The sequence below is a fragment of the Clarias gariepinus genome, chromosome 22, assembly GCF_024256425.1.
Source record: "Clarias gariepinus isolate MV-2021 ecotype Netherlands chromosome 22, CGAR_prim_01v2, whole genome shotgun sequence".
NCBI lineage: Eukaryota > Metazoa > Chordata > Actinopteri > Siluriformes > Clariidae > Clarias > Clarias gariepinus.
Window position 1 is genome coordinate 17,496,460 of NC_071121.1, and position 17,400 is coordinate 17,513,859.

Here is a 17,400-nt window from a genome sequence, read left to right on the forward strand (position 1 = left end):
GGCTAATTATGGATCAAACATCATACCAACCATTTAGAAAAACAAAAAATGCCCACTGTCCATTAAGGTTGTGGGGCATACAATAAATGGATAAAGATACCCTCATATGCTTTAAGAGTGAAAAATGCTTTGTTATTCACCAAAATTTTTATATGGATAAAATGTTTTCCACAGGTCTAAAATATACTTGCGGTGGTCGCTAGCAGAGCGGGCCGGCATTACCAGCATGAAAATGCTCTTCTACAACTAACCGTAACGAAATATTTTTATCTATTGTTTTATTTGATATTTCTATTTATTTCGTATTTCAGAGTTCCAACCTATAAAACTTCCCCTCCATCTACCCAATTGTGAAGAGTAAGCGAGGAGCGACAACAGATTCGGACGCAAGCCCATCACTGGCCCACGATGTAGGCTGTTTCTGTGACCTAGAAAAATAAAATAATAAAGATAATATGCACATTTGTGAGTTTGGCAATTTTGTGACATATTTCTATTTTTCTGCCGAAAAATAGAAATATGTCACAAAATTGCCAAACTCACAAATATCTTCATATATTCATTTCTACATAATAAAACACAAAATTCAAATGCACAATGTGATGTCTGAAGCCTCCTCTAACTGGCAGGAAATGCAAGCACCATGTACTGTCCACTATTAATAAATCTATCGTGGGCTTTCCTGGACAGAAGAATATATTATATAGAATATATTAGGGTGGCCGCCAATATATTGTACCTGTGCAGGCCTCTTAAGTACACTCTATGTGTGGATACCACTGATAAGGAAATACATTGTTGCAATGTTCCTAATAAACCTCTATAGAGCAAAAAAAGCAAGACTTAACTATTTAATACAGACTGTGCAAAAATCTCTAAGGCACTGCACCCATTTCTATATTAGATAATGCATAATTTTTTTATATTATATATATTATAAGTATATAACACCTGTGCCAGGTTGTGTGTACGAATCAGATGGTCTGCTGTGGTGGCCCCTCAATGGGTGCAGCTCAAATACAGGTGCATCGTAATAAAGTAGAATATCATCAAAAAGTTGATTTATTGAATGAATAAAAACCCAAAATCTCATAACTACCTCGGTGTAACAGCACATCTAATCTATGAAAAATGCAACAGCACTCATTTAATCTACTAGGAAATCATTAAGGTAAGGTCTCTGGCGTACTGAGAAAACTATCTAGCCTCATGGTAGCCAAGGACTATTGAAAGAATGAAATAAGTAAATCAGGGGATGATGTAGTGAAATGAAGGTACATCTCCAATCAAGGCGTCAGCACTAATTTCTTTTTGCTGAAGATGTGATCAAGTTTGTGATGATAAAAAAAGTTTTTCCTTTTCTTCCCCCATCCTAAATGCATTTGAGATTTTTGGACAAACCATTCATCCCACTAACAAACTGGGTGTCCAAATTCTGTTGTCACCCAGAATACAGTGAAACCTTGGATTCCGAACATAATTTGTTTTAGGAAGTGTTTCAAAACACTCGTAAATCGCAAAAATCAAAATTTCTTTAAACTTAAATTATTCGTTCCATAGCAAAAAAAAATTTCAAACATAAAAATAATTCATACTAAATATAAAGTGAAAATAAAACAAATTAACATCCACTTTAACTTTAAAAAAAGTAAAAATAAATCCTGACAGATAAGTGTTTCCTTTTATGCGCGCAGGCCCTGTGTATATGTGTATGTATTTTTTGTTTTTCTGTGTATGTGTATGAAGCTAAAGTAAGAGGAGAGGAGGAATCAGACCCCCCTCCCTCTTCTCGTCTTATACAGTAACCCATCGTCCTCTCTTATTTGAGTCTTATTTGAGAGAAAATGGATCTTTAACCTCTCTAAGGAGACTTTCCATTGCTTTACACACGCACACACACGTGTATTATAATAAACAGTACACGCGTGCTGTACGCACACGCATACAAACACAAAATTAAATATGTTTTACCCGCACACACACGGTCACAGTGTTATAGTAAACAGTACACTGATAATTACCCACAATTCTGCAGTGCAAGAGAGAGAAAAACCATTGGCTCAGTTATGATCCTGTGACGCTCAGCGTCAAAACAAGAAGCGTATGTGTGATACATGATACCCGGTATATGTAAACCAAGACGTTTTTCAAGTCAAAATTTATTAAAAATCTTTGCTCGTTTTGCGGAACAATCACAAACCACATTACTGGCAATCCGAGGTGCCACTGTGTCTGTTAATCGCAGGTACAATGGCAATTATAAACTGCAATTGTTTTGTGTGGCGATTTACATATTGCTAAACAGACTCCAAAATCAATTAAAAAAATATTTTTTATGTTTATAATAGAAATTAACCAGTCAATCGGCCAGTGACCAGAATTGGCTGGTTTTCAGTTTGATTGGCTGATCAGCCTTAAATATAAACAACTCTGTACTGAGTGCAGAAGCTTTCGTGTCTCACAACAAAAGCAAATTTTATAGCGTTTAATTTTCAAAAATTCTGCATGTTAAAAATCTCTGATTTGCTCTTTTCTCCAAACACTGCGAGCGAATTAGTCTCAAGCCCACTCATTGCACAAATGTACTCCAGTCTTAACATATTGTGAGTGCTAATTAGCCACTCAAACCGCAAGCTTACTCTTAAGTTTGAAGACTTTAGAGAAGGTAAAACATCACTGTTTCTTTATAATTCTACAGGTAACTACAGAGATACATGCTGCTCAGTTTAATGTTAAACTCTTGTTTTTGAAGTAAGTGTGTATTGTTTAATTGCTGTACTTGGTTTTTAGGTAAAAAAAAAATATATTATATGGAACCCACTACATTTAAATACTTATTAACATTTTTTGAAAGGTTTAAAATTGTTTCAAAATCAAGTGAAAATGTAATATTAGATCGAGATATTTATGAAATCACAGTAAACTACTTATAGAATCACAATTTTAATCCAATTGGCACCAATTGTAAATATCTTAACGGGAGCTGACTAGTGATGGAAATGTTGGGATGTTTTTTTAATTTAAATAAAATAAAAAGCAAAAAAAAAAAAAATCACATGAACAAATATTTTATTCACTATATAACACAGATAAATGTTCAAAGTGAGAAATTTTACAATTTTTTCCACAAAATGCGCCCATTGCAAACCTGATGCCTGCTACACCTATCAAAAAAGTTGGGATGTTTACCATGGTGTAGCATCTCCTCTCTTTTCAAAACAGCTGCTGAAGTGTTATTGGTCGTCTTTACCGTATTTTTTAATTTAATGATGAATGGCGGATAGTATTTAGGGTTAAAGGTTTCTAGAAGTATTCTTGGGTCCTAATAATGTGCATGACACAAACCTTCTGATTTGTGATACGGTGTCCTCTAAGGGGCCTGAAGACCACAGGAATCCAACAAAGGTCTTTAGCTTTAAAACACAGATTTCCCCAGTTTTTCTAAATATTTTGATGTTATGCATTGTAAATAGCCTTTGCAATTTGCTGTTAAGAAAAATAGTTTTTAAAGTATTCCACAATATTTTTACGCACTCTTTTACAGATTGGAGAGACTCTGCCCATCTGAGATACTTTTCTAACTTCTCTGAGATGCTTCTCTAAGATATCCCTTTTATATCTACAGTATACGCGGCGCATGGCGACAGCATTTGGGTTTGTGCGTTTGCTGGCGTTTACCACCGAGTGGCGCTATATAACTATAGACTGAGACCTCAGGCCTTTGTTCGTTCTCGCCAGGATTAATGAGCCGCAGCTCATCTAAAGTCGCACGTAGTTGCAGATAAAATCATATGAAACATTGTAATTAAACGAATTCATAATCACAGTACTAACATTACAGTATTATTGTAAATTTATAATTTAAATTAAATTAAATATTTTTAGGATTGAATTTAAGCAACATAAACATTAACACATTGAGCCTTTAGATTTTATTATGTGTAATTAGAAAAACCATGCATGTAGGGCTTTGTATCATCTTATATTTTGTGTTGTTTAAATTTGTAGTAGATTTATTAACTGAAATAAATGAAACTAAATGACCATAAAATTAAAACATTGTCAGATTAATGTGCGAAAACTATATAATAAAACTATAAAAGCTACATAGCCTTTTTAAAACTCTACTTTTATTTAGGTGCACTCACAATGACGAAAAACACGTTATGATTTTGTAAAATCACCAAAGTAAACAGGATGCGCTGTTCTATATTGTTTTCAGTGAACTTGAGCGCGTCAGAAAATGAACCGTAACTCCGTTTATACTCACCTCACAGACATGAAAAAATATGTACTTACAAAAAGCGAAATGTCAGCTTTTATATAAAAAAAAGCAGACATGAAAAACTAATTTTAAATTTTGTAATTCGTATGAAAAGTGAATTATAGGTGCGTCTACTAGAGTGGAGACGACGAGATGACATGATCACTTTTAGCACAGCCGAAACCAAAGAAATCACTTATTTATCAATTAACTATTAAAGTGGTCAGAGTCAGACCACTTTGACAGACCTTGCTGTTTTTCCCAACACATTCATAATCATTAGTCTACTTCTGGCGTTGCGCTCTGGAAAACTTTATGTGTGTGGTTGAGCGCTGATTAGACTACGTAGGAATTTAAACAACAGGATCACAATGCTCAACGCCCCGAGCCCAAACCTCATTTAAATTAAATTAACAAATATTTGAAGTAGATAACAATAGCCCACATTTATAAAAAGCATTTTTATTTAGACTATAAAAAATAATCCTGAATTTATTTTTAGGTGCGCCTTTTTCCCTTTTTTTTATTATAAATTTTAAATATTTTATAAAATACCAAGGAAAATGATTGTGTATAGAGTGATTACAACCATCTCTATCCATTTCTATTCCAGGGATTGTACTATTAAAAACAATAATAATGTAAATTTTAGAATCTAGAATCCAGAAGATGAAATTTGCACAAATTTAAAATGGGGCCCGAATCAATGCACGTCTTCAGAATCCAGATCTTAAAGTGGGGAGGGGTGCATTTAAGTTTCTCTGTATGTTTAAGTGAGAACAGCTGATTCACACCTGAGGAGGGTGAATAATTTGCATTTTAATGTTGTCTCATTTACATCACATGTCCTCATTTAAATTAAATTAACAAATATTGTAAGTAAACAACAATAGCCCACGTTTAGAAAATGTTTAGAAATTCTTTCCGAGGCTGCGTTGGGCCAGTGTTATGCGCAGAGCGCCGGGAGATGTACTGGAGCTCAAATCTCAGAGAACTACACTTGTGACACAATAACAGTAATGTTTCAAACATTTTGCAGGCTGCCGTTTGGAGAAACCAGAGAATAAAGAATAAACCAGTTGTTGGGTCAAAATAACTCAACCAGGTGTTCATCTGTAAATGACTCACTACATCCCATTTGACCCAACATTAGCAACACAACAATGTGTTTAAAGTACCCGAAATAACCCAGAATTTTGACCCAGCATGAACCACCCAACGATGTGTTTACAGAAACAACAGCATTTTTAGTGCGTCTTTTTTTAGTTATTGTAATGTATGTATTATTTAAAATAACAATAAACAGATACAAACAGAGATAGGCTATATAACTGATTAGCTAGTGAACTTGATCGTCTGTCCAAACAACATATAACCAATGTCTGTTTTTTTGACTCATTATTATACAATAAATATCAATAGCTCTGGTTAAGGTTTTTTTTTTGTTGTATAAAGTTCTCAGATGTGGAAATTACAATCACTGTAGTATTTCTTCGATACAAAATATTGTTATGACTTGAATGTAAAATATCTCTGTTTAAACATTTATGTTCTGTATGTTCTATTGTGAATAATATATTGGCTCAGGTGATTTGAAAGTGTTTTAATCTTCATTTTATTCAAATAATAATAATAAAAAAAGCCCCAATTTTCGGACTTCGGGTTGTACAGTTTTGATTTGTTGCTTATAGAAATTGGAAACAGCATGATGGATGACCACATCTCAGAACCATTTTGCCTAAACACTGGCGCTCCCTTGCTGTACTCACTGTACTTCTGAGACTGACTACAAACAATGAGGAGTCCACATATCAGACAGTAGTGGGCGAACAACCTATAGTTAATAACAGGAAAATTTAATCAAATGATTATCTGATTTCTGATGGAAGTATCTACCTGCTATAGTAATAAACTCAGCAGAGCATATTCACACAAATCGCAGGCACCATCATTCAGCAGGACCTTAAACAGAACAAAAGCATCAACCCGGACACCCAGGTGGCATTGCAATGCCTGCACTTTTGGACATTAAATAAATTGTCAGGTGTCACAGAAGCTACTGCTCCTGTTCTACAGAAATACAAAATAATCAAAAGCTACAGTCTGATACAGTTTTGCAAATTCACTCTTGAAATACAAGCTACAGTACATCAACAAAAAAAGATTAATCTAAACCTATCCAAAAAGAAGTGAGAGGGAAAAAAATCATAGTTGGCACATTTCAGGCATTTCTTCTTCAGCAACCCAACAGTTTGGGGAAGACACACATTTGAGTGTGATGTGGACAAACTGACCAAGGTACAGTATATATCTATATAAATTTATCTGGTATAATTTTTTTTATTATAAATTTACATATATATATTTGTGTTAAGCTGCTTTGAGACAATTCCCACTGTTAAAAATGCTTTAGAAATAACACTGAATTAGACTGGATTGGAATGGATTGGATTGGATTGAATTTGATTAGCAGGTGTTCAAACACTTGCAGGGCAATTCCATGTAAAAGTCAAATTTACCATGGAGTAAAAATTCGGTAAAATTTAATTTGACGAAATCTTTTTTTTCAAAAAGAAAAGGTGAGGAAAAGAAAAAGGAGAGGACAAGGAAAATGTACAGCAATTTAGGTTGTAATAATGTAATAGTAATGGTATTTCAAATGTTTCATATTAAAATTCAAGCATGTTCTTTATCTAGCTTGTAGACTGTTGATTTAGACACATCGCATCCATAACCTGAAAAATTCACATCCATAATAGCAGTTTATCTAGAAAAAAATAGTTAAATAATTTTTCTAATTTTTTTTTTTGGTGTTCATTTGAATTGTTTATGAGTGTATTGCTTTCTGCAGTTGTCTTGAAAATTTAGAGTTTATACTTTCTTTTTTTAAAGATTGTCGTTATAGTGTCACATCCATAACACTGATAAAATTCTGTATATTTTCAGGATGTAAAAGATTATTTAAATTTTGAGAATTAATTTGTTTTTAGCTGAAGGGCTTGCATTAAAAGTGTGGAAAATTAATTCACTGACACTAAGCTTGACCATGCTGTGAGGCTTCTGTTTATCAATAAGTCCAAAGGTCACATCCATAATGCTGAAAGTACCCTTCAGCCATATGGTATAAGACACAGATTCCAGCAGTCCCTATTGTAATTTACACTATGCAGTGCACGTCAAGAAATGAATGTGCGATGTTGTCAGTAAGATAAGTAATAAAGCTCTCTCTCCTTCTTTCTCTTTGTGCTTGATGTGGTTAAGTCAGTACTATAGCAAGCATCCTAACCTGTTATCCACACAGCTCACTCCACAGCCTGAGGAGAGCAACTTTCATTCACACACACTCCACCCACTAACACACTTAGAGTTCAGCTGCATGTCATGTCAGCCTGCACCTCCATCCTACCAGCCCCCGCCACACTCTCTCTTTCTCTCTCTCTCTCTCTCTCTCACACACACACACACACATACATATACACACATACACACACACACACACACACAGAAGACCAGTTTACTAGCCTGACCACCCCCGCTTCCAAATCTGTCTCTCCTTTTCTCTCATTTCCAACTCCTCACCCCAACTAACTACACACACTTCCCTTCCTTTACAGATGATCACATGCATCTATTCTCCATAAATTTTATCTTCATATTCATCTATTTTTTTTTCGCCATTCCAAATATAATATGCTTTTTGTGTGATCTCTTACACTAGTACACACATTTCGTTAAAAAACAATGGTTAAACATAAGAAAACTAAATCATGCAGCATTACAATGTGTAAGCAAGAATGCTTTGTATTTTTCTTTTAGGCAACATTAACAACTGCAGTTATACAAAAGATTGCAAAGTCTGCTATAATGCAATGGTTTTAAAGCTTTAAGTACTCCAGACCTGATCATAAAATAACACAATCTTATATTTCAATTAATAAGAATCTAGATAAGATTTTTGCACCACCAAAGGGTATAAACAAAATGCTCCATTTAAAATACAAATTATTATTAGTTTTGCTGTTAGGACTGTGTTTTCAAGTCCTTCAGTTGAACAGTAAACAAACCTGCACCCAGCCATAGGTGGACTGTCATGTATGACATCATTTGCTCTGCGTTGCGCAAACTGTTACTGAAGATCAGGAAGTGATTTTCTGCATAAAAGACACTATTACTAGAACTCAAAATGCCTATGGTCTGTGTGTTTACAACTGCTCAGATAGATTATAAAAATAATCCATGAGAAGGCTTTATTGAGCACCACAGGTAGGAACCTTTGAGTGTGGTCAGGAGAAGTGATCCTCTACCAATTTAGTTGATAAAAGCCTGTACTTTTTTTACTCACCTAGAGAATAGTTATGATTATTAAATATCTTTTCTGCATTGTTTCTTCTTCTCTTAAAACAGCTGCAGTAACTCCAATCCTTACAAAAAACTCTGGTGCTAGCCCAAAGAATCTAAATTTTTTTCTGATATCAAATCTTAATTATAAAAATCCCGGAAAAAGGAGGTACAATACAGGATTATACTCACCTCAGTGACTACTGTATAATAATTTCAAATCATTTCGAGCTATAGTATGAAAACTACTTTTCTGGAGGCCACCAATGATATCTGCTGATGCTGGACTCTTAACGATTCTTTTCCTGCTTAATTTAAGTGCAGCCTTTGATACTAACTCTCACACTATTTTATTAAACCGCTTAGCTGCTACTTGCATCACTGATGTCCCTCTTGCCTGGTTCACCTGATACAGTTTGCTCCACTAAAAAAAAAAAAAGTTCTCAGTCTCTCCCTGTCAGCTGTGGTGTTCCCCAAGGCTCTGTCCTTGGCCCAGTTCTGTTAATCATCTATCTTCTCCCTCTTGGTCACATTTTTTTAGAAAATTCAGTATACATTTCCATTGTTATGCAGATGACACATTACATGTTCACAAAGCTTAACTTTGCTCTTCCAAATCCTGCCTAACCAGTTGCCTGAATGAATATTTAATTCCTGCAACTTTCTCCTCATATGGTTAAAATATTCAACAGGTTCTGCTCTACATTAATGGTTCCTCTGTTACACCCTGACCTTTAGGTCCCATATTAATAGTGTCTTCAGATCACACAACATGTACCATTTCTTGTCACTCATTTCTGCTCATTGCTCACTCCGCAAACCACTGCTATTCTCACAAATGCTATGGTCACCACCCTCACTCATTGCTGTAATTCACTTTTATTTGGTCTACCACAAAATCTTCTCCATAAACTTCAGTTTATTCAGAATTCTGCTGCCAATATTATAATCAAATACCCTTAATGCATCACAATAACCCCTCCTTTTAAAAACTTAACTGGTTCCTATCAAAAACCGTAGGGATTTAAAAATTCTCCTTCTCACTTTCAAAGCACCTTTCCTTTTAGAGCTTGTATAGTTTTACACCCCCTCTGGTACTCTTCGCTCTTACTCCTCTAGGCTCTACTTTACATCCCCTGCCCACTTGACCACCATTCTCTTCCAGAAAACATCTGTAAGATAGACTCTACAAAACCCACTTATACATAAACGATACCCACAAGATGTTAGACTGCATCTTTATCTGTTCAGTGTTTCCACTTAAATAGTAAAGGCATGGCAGGCAATCATACCTACTGTGCCTACATGATAGGCCAATTTCTTTCGGGAAAAAGAGGCAAATTTGTATGTTATTACTATCCAATATACTGTAAGTCAAAAGTTTAGTACAGTGGAACCTCGGATTGCTAGTAGCGCGGTTTGTAAGTATTCCTCAAGACGAGCAAAGTTTTTTAATAAATTTTGACTTGAAAAACGAGCAAGTCTTGGTTTACGAGTACCAAATATAATGTATCACGCATGCGCTTCTCATTTTGCTGCCTAGCGTCATGTGATCACAAGTGAGCCAATGTTTTTTTTCTCTCTTGCGCTGCAGAATTGTGGGTAATCAACTTTCCTGCTGGGTCTTAGTGCGCGTCTCTCACTAGTATAATCAACCTCCGTGCACGCAGGTACTGTTTACTAGAACACTGTGATCACGTGTGTGCGTGCAAAACATATTTTATTTTGTGTATACATGTGTACAGCATGCGTGTGCTGTTTCTTATAACACACGTGTGTGTGCGCGTGTAAACCAAAAGAAAGTCTCATTAAAGAAGTTAAGGATCCATTTTCTCCCTCTCTCTTTCTTAAACGGAAACACTTTTTTTGTGTTCCTCATCTGTGTTCTGTGGGATTTATTTTTACTTTTTTTTAAAGGTAAAGTGCAGATCTGTTTTATTTTTACTTTATATTTTATATTAATTATTTTTATGTATTTCTTTTGTTTGTTTTGGAATTTGGATTTCCGAAAGGAATTATGCTCGTAATCCAAAGTTCCACTGTAATGTGGCTACATGATAATACCAAATAACACCACAAGGTGACTTTTTGTTGGGATAGACTACAATTGAATGTGTTTTTAGAACATTTTGCTATGATGCCACTTATTATATTCCACTGCTCAGGACGGAGCTGTAAAATGCATGATTTCTATATTCTACAGTTATATAATTATAACTGTACAGTTGTATAATTAATGAATGTAGTGCCAAGGAGAACTGGCTTGCGTATGTGTTGTTTAATGCTGTCAGCCATGTTACTTTCCCAAAAATTGTCAGCTTGACTACCTAAATATACTGAATGATCAGGTTTATCTATCAATGGATTTTATCTGACCTGATGGCATGGGCATGTTCCAAGAAGATAATGCCAGGATTCATCAGACAAATTGTAAAAGAGTGGTTCAGGGAGTATAAGACACAATATGCACACACAGACTGTCCAGACACATTAACCATGTTGAGAATTTTCGGGATGTAATGAAAAAGGCTTTACACAGCAGTCAGACTCTCCAATCATCAGTATAAGTTTTAATAGAAATTGATGCAATTTTGGATGGAAATAAATGTTGGGACATTGCATAAACATATCGAACCAATATCACTGACATAATCAGGTCCAGGTGAAATAAGTATTATTTTTGTTAAAGTTATTTTGTTTAAGTTATTAGAACACAAATGTTTCTACTGTCAGTAATTGTCATCATACTGAATATGTTATTATTGAAAAAGGGGCTTAGACTCTCCAAAACAAGGCCACTCTGTAGTACACTTGTAGAACAACACATATTGGCCCTTATTACAGTTGTAAAGCCTCTCATGTAGTTGGGAAAATCAATATAACACAGTAATTTACATATTTTAACTACAGTAATGCAATAGACAAGGTGCACTAGTTTGGAATAAACTCATTGAAATTACCAAACCAAGGGTCTTGTGCAAGAAATACTATAAATAACTAAAAACTTTAACATATGCACACAAAACCACCATCATCCACCTGCTTCCATGATTTAAAAAAAATTCTAGTGCAAAAACTGAACTTTATTTGTTTTATTAGTTATAACGCTTTGATTTTTTAAATATAATATTGTGTTACCAAGATTTGCTTTCATTATTATTTAAAAGTTGGCTTTATAAATAAAATGTATTAGTACTATTATTATTATTATTATTATTATTATTATGTCTGTATGTGTAGACCACTTACATGTAACACATCTTGTGTTTATACTGTATGTTTATGTAGTTAAAAATTTCTTCATATTGTAAGCCTTAAAGTTACTGTTATTCTTTGCTTTGTTGGAGTCTTCACCCCTGTATTCCCATTTAACGATGCATAGCAAAGATAACTTATGACATAGACATAGTATTTTGCTTAGTATTGTGTGTTAGTTAGATATAAAACAACAGCTATAAGCTATGTGTTACGATTAAATCAGGTTTATTAGCTTGACTTACAGTTTACCCAGCCAATCATGGTATGTGTAGAAGGGCAGGAATAACTAATATGTGCCAACCAATTCAGTACAGTGTGCACGAGGACGAGGTAGTTACAGTACTTGTCTCTACTGCCTCGGTAACAGGCATGCATTTTAGTTATTTTGTAAAATTGCTTCCCTTTCTAACATATTGATCACATCCAAAATATATGGTGATTCTCTGTTTATGTCATCTAAGCTAGCAAAATATGGACTTTCCCCATCCCATCCATTTTGTTTTTTATTTTTGCCTCATAAAGGGATATGGCGTGTCATACAACAACTGCAAACAACCTATTGGTTAAATGTCTGTGAGTTTCAGGTTTTTTTTTTTTACAATTGGTTTCACAGGTATATGACTACACTAATTCACAATACACAAGTTAAAGTTTGGAATCAACAATATTCTTTTTTTTTTTTTTTTGGTCAGGTTATATGAATTGGTGTTAATATAATTTATTCAAATAACAGTCCTTGGCCTCCTAGCTGTTCTAAAAGTTTGTCTTGGTATGGTATATTTTCATACGTTTTTTTTTTTGTTTGTTTGTTTGTTTGTTTATCCAGTTTTACAGTTTAATGTACTTGAAATCTCTTTCTTGTACCATTTTGTATACTTTCTATATTGTAACTCTGTAACTATACCTACAAAAATCTTCACAGACCGTAACCACATGTAAATCAGAAATATGTATCACATCTGTTAGGAAAACAGTCAGCATAGGCTACAACACCCAAATTCTTAACCAAGCAAAAGTATTAGAACCCATTTAAAAGTAGCATTGGAAGGCTTAAAGTAAATTAAAGCAAATAACACTTCTGGGGGTCTATCTCTTGCTTTCAATAACTATAACAAGTTGACATCAAACTGTTGCATTCATTTTTTGTGATACTTCTCCAGGCTTGTTTGTAAATATATAGTTATATAGTTTCCAACACATCGCGTATACCTTGGTGGGACGGACAAGGTATATTGCTGGCAGCCCTAGTATATTTGCCCTCCTATTTTTTTAATCTGTCAAGAAGAATCATGCATTGGCGATCGATTAACTAGTAGAGGACATTTCCCTCAGTGCTACCGCTCCCGTACATGTTTATTCTGCTGCCATGAGAGGGGTGTACTGCAAGGCAGTAAATGCAACGGATGTCAGCTACCATAAAAAAGAATAAGAAGGGCGTACTGACAAAATGCTGTGCAGAAAAGCACAGTTTCGTCTAGTGTGAACGGACTGAACGACTGGGTGAAAGAGGCTACTGTAGAAATTAAGAGAATCATTCTCTAAAGTCGTGGTACAGTAGATATTACAACACAGACCAGATCCAGTAACTTATTTTGTCATTTCTCAATTGTTTTCTACAATAGTTTCTAATTTTATGAAGGAAAGCAGTAACTGTGTTGTTGGCTACATGTAATGTCTCTTCTGGCTATGGTGGCAAGCAGGACAGACTAATTTTAGCTAATGCTAGAACTCTATCAATTTTCATGGGTTTACCTAAAGATATTAATATTCAAAAGTATTTTAAGAAAATAGGAGAGACAAACAGCATCAAAAATCAAATTCTACTACCCTCCCTGTCGTCCACCCATACTCTGGTAAGTGAAATGTAACTTTCTGCACTTTTAACTTTCTGTATACACAAATAACTTTCTGCACATTTAACTTTCTGTATACACTATTTTAGATTAAATATCAACGGTCAATTATACTTCCTTTAAACCAGTGTTCTCATATTTTTTGTCAGATCAAAACTGGCCTGAGAAACAGAGTGAATGAGGAGCACCTGGCTGTCTGTTTGTGAATATTGATAAATGAACCAGGACCAGAGGTATTTCCACATGTGCTGGGGTTAGAGCTCTTCTTTGAAAAACCCAGGAAGATTAAGATTAAGTGCTCTGACAAACAGTGTCATCTTTGTACACCAACGAGTGTTCTGTTTTTACCTTGTCATATTATTCAAATATGGGATATTTCAGACCTATAGTAAACACTGTATCTACAGTACATTTTAATACAAATGAAGACAAACAAATTCTGATTCATCATCTCATATTTTTTTTTTTTTTTTTAAACCTAATTGTCTTCACATATTTAATTTTCTTCACAAAATAAAAATACTGGCCTTGTCATTCCAATACTTTTGGGCAGGGACTTTAAAAGGGATTTGCCACAGTCCTGAACTTTTTGCAGAACTTTTACTTAATGTCCTAAACTGACATTCTTGACTGTCCTCTTTTAATTGACTCTGTGCCTTCATATACACTATAACATACACACATCATCTACCAACTGACCACATATTTTCTGGGGAATTTTAATAAGTAATTACAAATTAATTAGGACTCCACTACTAGTTAAGCCACACTTATAAGCAATTGTCAAGATCTGTTTACAAACTGTCATGATTTGCCTACCAAAAATTAGTACCCACAGTACTACACCTCATATTTTGTTATGAATTTTTCAAGTCTTGTGAAGAACTGCTACTATTTCTCTTGAACACTCCATGATTTTTCAAGATTTAGTTAAAATTGTTACACATGACCATATACTGTAAAAAGTAACCCATTTTTATTCCATACTGTATACTGTGTCCTGGTGAACCTATGTATCTGCCAAAAATAAGAAATCAATAAATAACTAATCACTATACGTAGTGTAATATCCATTATACCTTACTATTAAGTAGTTTAATGCACAGGATTGGATTCACCCATGGATTTAGTATATATTAGCACATAATATTTATTACCTAAGTGCGAAAGATTAATTTTAGCCATTGTGGATTTGCTCAATTCCTCATTGCAATGCACTCTACCAAATTCTGACTTCCAGAGGATCATTTTTTTTTCTATTGTGCAAATTTAGAATCAAATACAGGAACATGTCAAATTTTTACCTGTATATTCAGTTGTCTGTAATGTATTTTAGAATCAAAGGATGTGTTCATGGTGTATGTGTATTACATTAATATACACTAAAGATGTAGCCATGGTTAAAAAAAATTAACTGAATGTATATTATAAAAAAAAGGACTCTTGGTCTACTTTTAGACACACTTATGTAATGTTACAAGATGGGCATCAATTCAGTCACACTGAATGAGCTACATTATTCTGTTCAATTCAGCCCAGTTGACCAATAGTTGGACCGTTTAACCTTGCAGACACTTCTGTGCCACATTGTATATATTAAAATAATATTAATTATATATAAGTACAATTATATATTAGGATTGCACTTGTGTATGCCAACACTACAGACCTTTTTAATATTAAATCACAGCACTGTCATTTAAAGCTTTATTAACAAAAGTGAATGTCTAAACACTGCCCGACCAGCTTCTAACTTTCAGCGCTCTAAATACTGTTTGGTCATTTAAGATGCACCCATGCGAAGGGTTGTCTTACCGTATAAGCTAGAAGTTTGATACTGGCAGATACTGGGACGTTAGTAGTATAAAGTGTCCCAGCAGAACTCGAAAGGCATCAGAAACGATGAACCAAAATGATAATAGACAAACCGGCAACAGCAGGCCCACCAAATACTAGCTGCCAGAATAATACACTTCTTGCGCTTCTGATAGATACAGTATGGATACATCCTGATGTTTTGAAGTGCCTTCTAAATAGTCGAGCGGCATCAGACACGCCCATAAAATAGATAATCCTTCCACTACTCCGAAACGCACTTAATTGTATACGTAATGAACGTGGATTGTCTAACGTGTGCGAATGTTACTGACGTCGCGGCTGAAATTAAACAAGTGCGGAACAAGTGGCATGCTTCCCTTTATACAGCCATGAGCGACAAAATGGAGGAAAACGGAACTGACCAGCTTAAGTGGACACCGTGCGGCTAAAGACACTCACACTACCCTCACAATAGCCCGAATACAGATCCAAAACAGACATGAACCCATGCCTTATTATTACCAGGCCATTACCTCAACACACTACACTTTCCTAAGTTGCGACAAGTGTTGCACAAAAGGAAATTTAAACATGAAGGAGTCTTTTAAAAAACCTTTTTCGGTTCAGTGCACTAAGCTTGGGGGTGTTGACGCAGCAGAAATTTCCAGTAGGAGAAATTCCCCTCGTAGATGTTAAACGACGAGAGAAGACGTAGGGGATGTGAGGTTTAAGCCGTGAGCCACGACCTTTTTGTTTAAATTCCCGAGAACGCCCGAAATGCATTCTCCCAATCGCGGAAGCAGAACAGCCGGTAACTCGGTGTGGGAGCTTCGCGAGGCCAAAGAGTCACGATATGGTACAAACTTGCGAATAGATACTGTTGAATGTTTAAAGTAGAAGGCGCATGCTTTAAGGGGAAGAGGCTGCTATCCACTGTCCACTGATGAGCTATAACACCACCAAACAAGCCCAACATCCCGCGTTTAGCTAGGAAAGGTTTGTTGTCCGCGCGTCTGTCATGTGTCTCACCTGGCAGCGTGAGAAGAAGCTGCATGGAGAGTAGCTAACTGCACTTAACAGTTTACAATTTCGCGAGTAAAAACGATCAAACCCATAAGCTGTTAAAACTCGCTTCGCGACAATTTTGTCTCCTTCGTGAGGACTTCCTACTTCAATTCACCTTGTCCGAGAAGTAGCTACCTGGCATGTCAAGTCCATACATTAAAGTCCATGTTTGCTATGAAACGCTAAGGGGATACCATAAAAATCTCAATATTATGGACAAAAAGACTACTGTAAAAACGAGTGTTAAAGGGTGGATGAGACGCATAACCTACCTGTTAACCCATGAGTTCTGGGTTTGAGTGCTGGCGACGCGGTGGGCTTTAATTTCCCAATGTGAAAGTGCGAGAAACAAAAGATTTCAGAAATTCAGGTTCTTACCCGACGCTTCTGTCAGTATAAAATTCCCCTGTTCTCCCCGCCTGTCTCCTTTTTTTCCCTTAAACTCTCCCACCCCTGGTTTTCCGCGTTTTGGTATCAGGAACCCATCTCTCTCTCTCTCTCTCCCTATCTCTCGTCGAGTCTTAGCCACAGGAAATAAGGCAGGGCGAGCACGCACTCTCACAGTGAATAGACACGTCAAACCGTGGACAGCTCCAGTTTAACTCACAGCCCTACCTCTACACTGTGATAAAACATGGTACGATTCCTACTCCTACTACTCCTACTACTCCTATACCTACTAATAGTTTCACTACAACTACTACTTCTAATAATTATAATAATATTAAAAAAAAAACAAAAAAACAATTATAAATAAAGCTATCTATCAGTACAATAAGAACTCGTTGAAAATAGCGCTCCCAG

The 17,400-nt window shown here is 35.4% G+C and overlaps 1 protein-coding gene across 4 annotated transcripts in view; it reads right to left on the reverse strand.

The window, feature by feature from the left end:
* The window catches only part of zbtb46 (zinc finger and BTB domain containing 46), a 134,639-nt gene extending 117,579 nt beyond the window's left edge, over positions 1-17,060 (reverse strand). For 2 of the 4 annotated variants that reach the window (XM_053483390.1, XM_053483388.1), the window contains exon 1: positions 16,869-17,060. The gene's annotated coding sequence lies outside the window, so the exon portion shown is untranslated. The remainder of the gene's footprint in view (positions 1-16,868) is intronic. The other 2 variants (XM_053483391.1, XM_053483389.1) reach the window with 2 other exon arrangements.
* Positions 17,061-17,400: the final 340 nt, after the last annotated feature.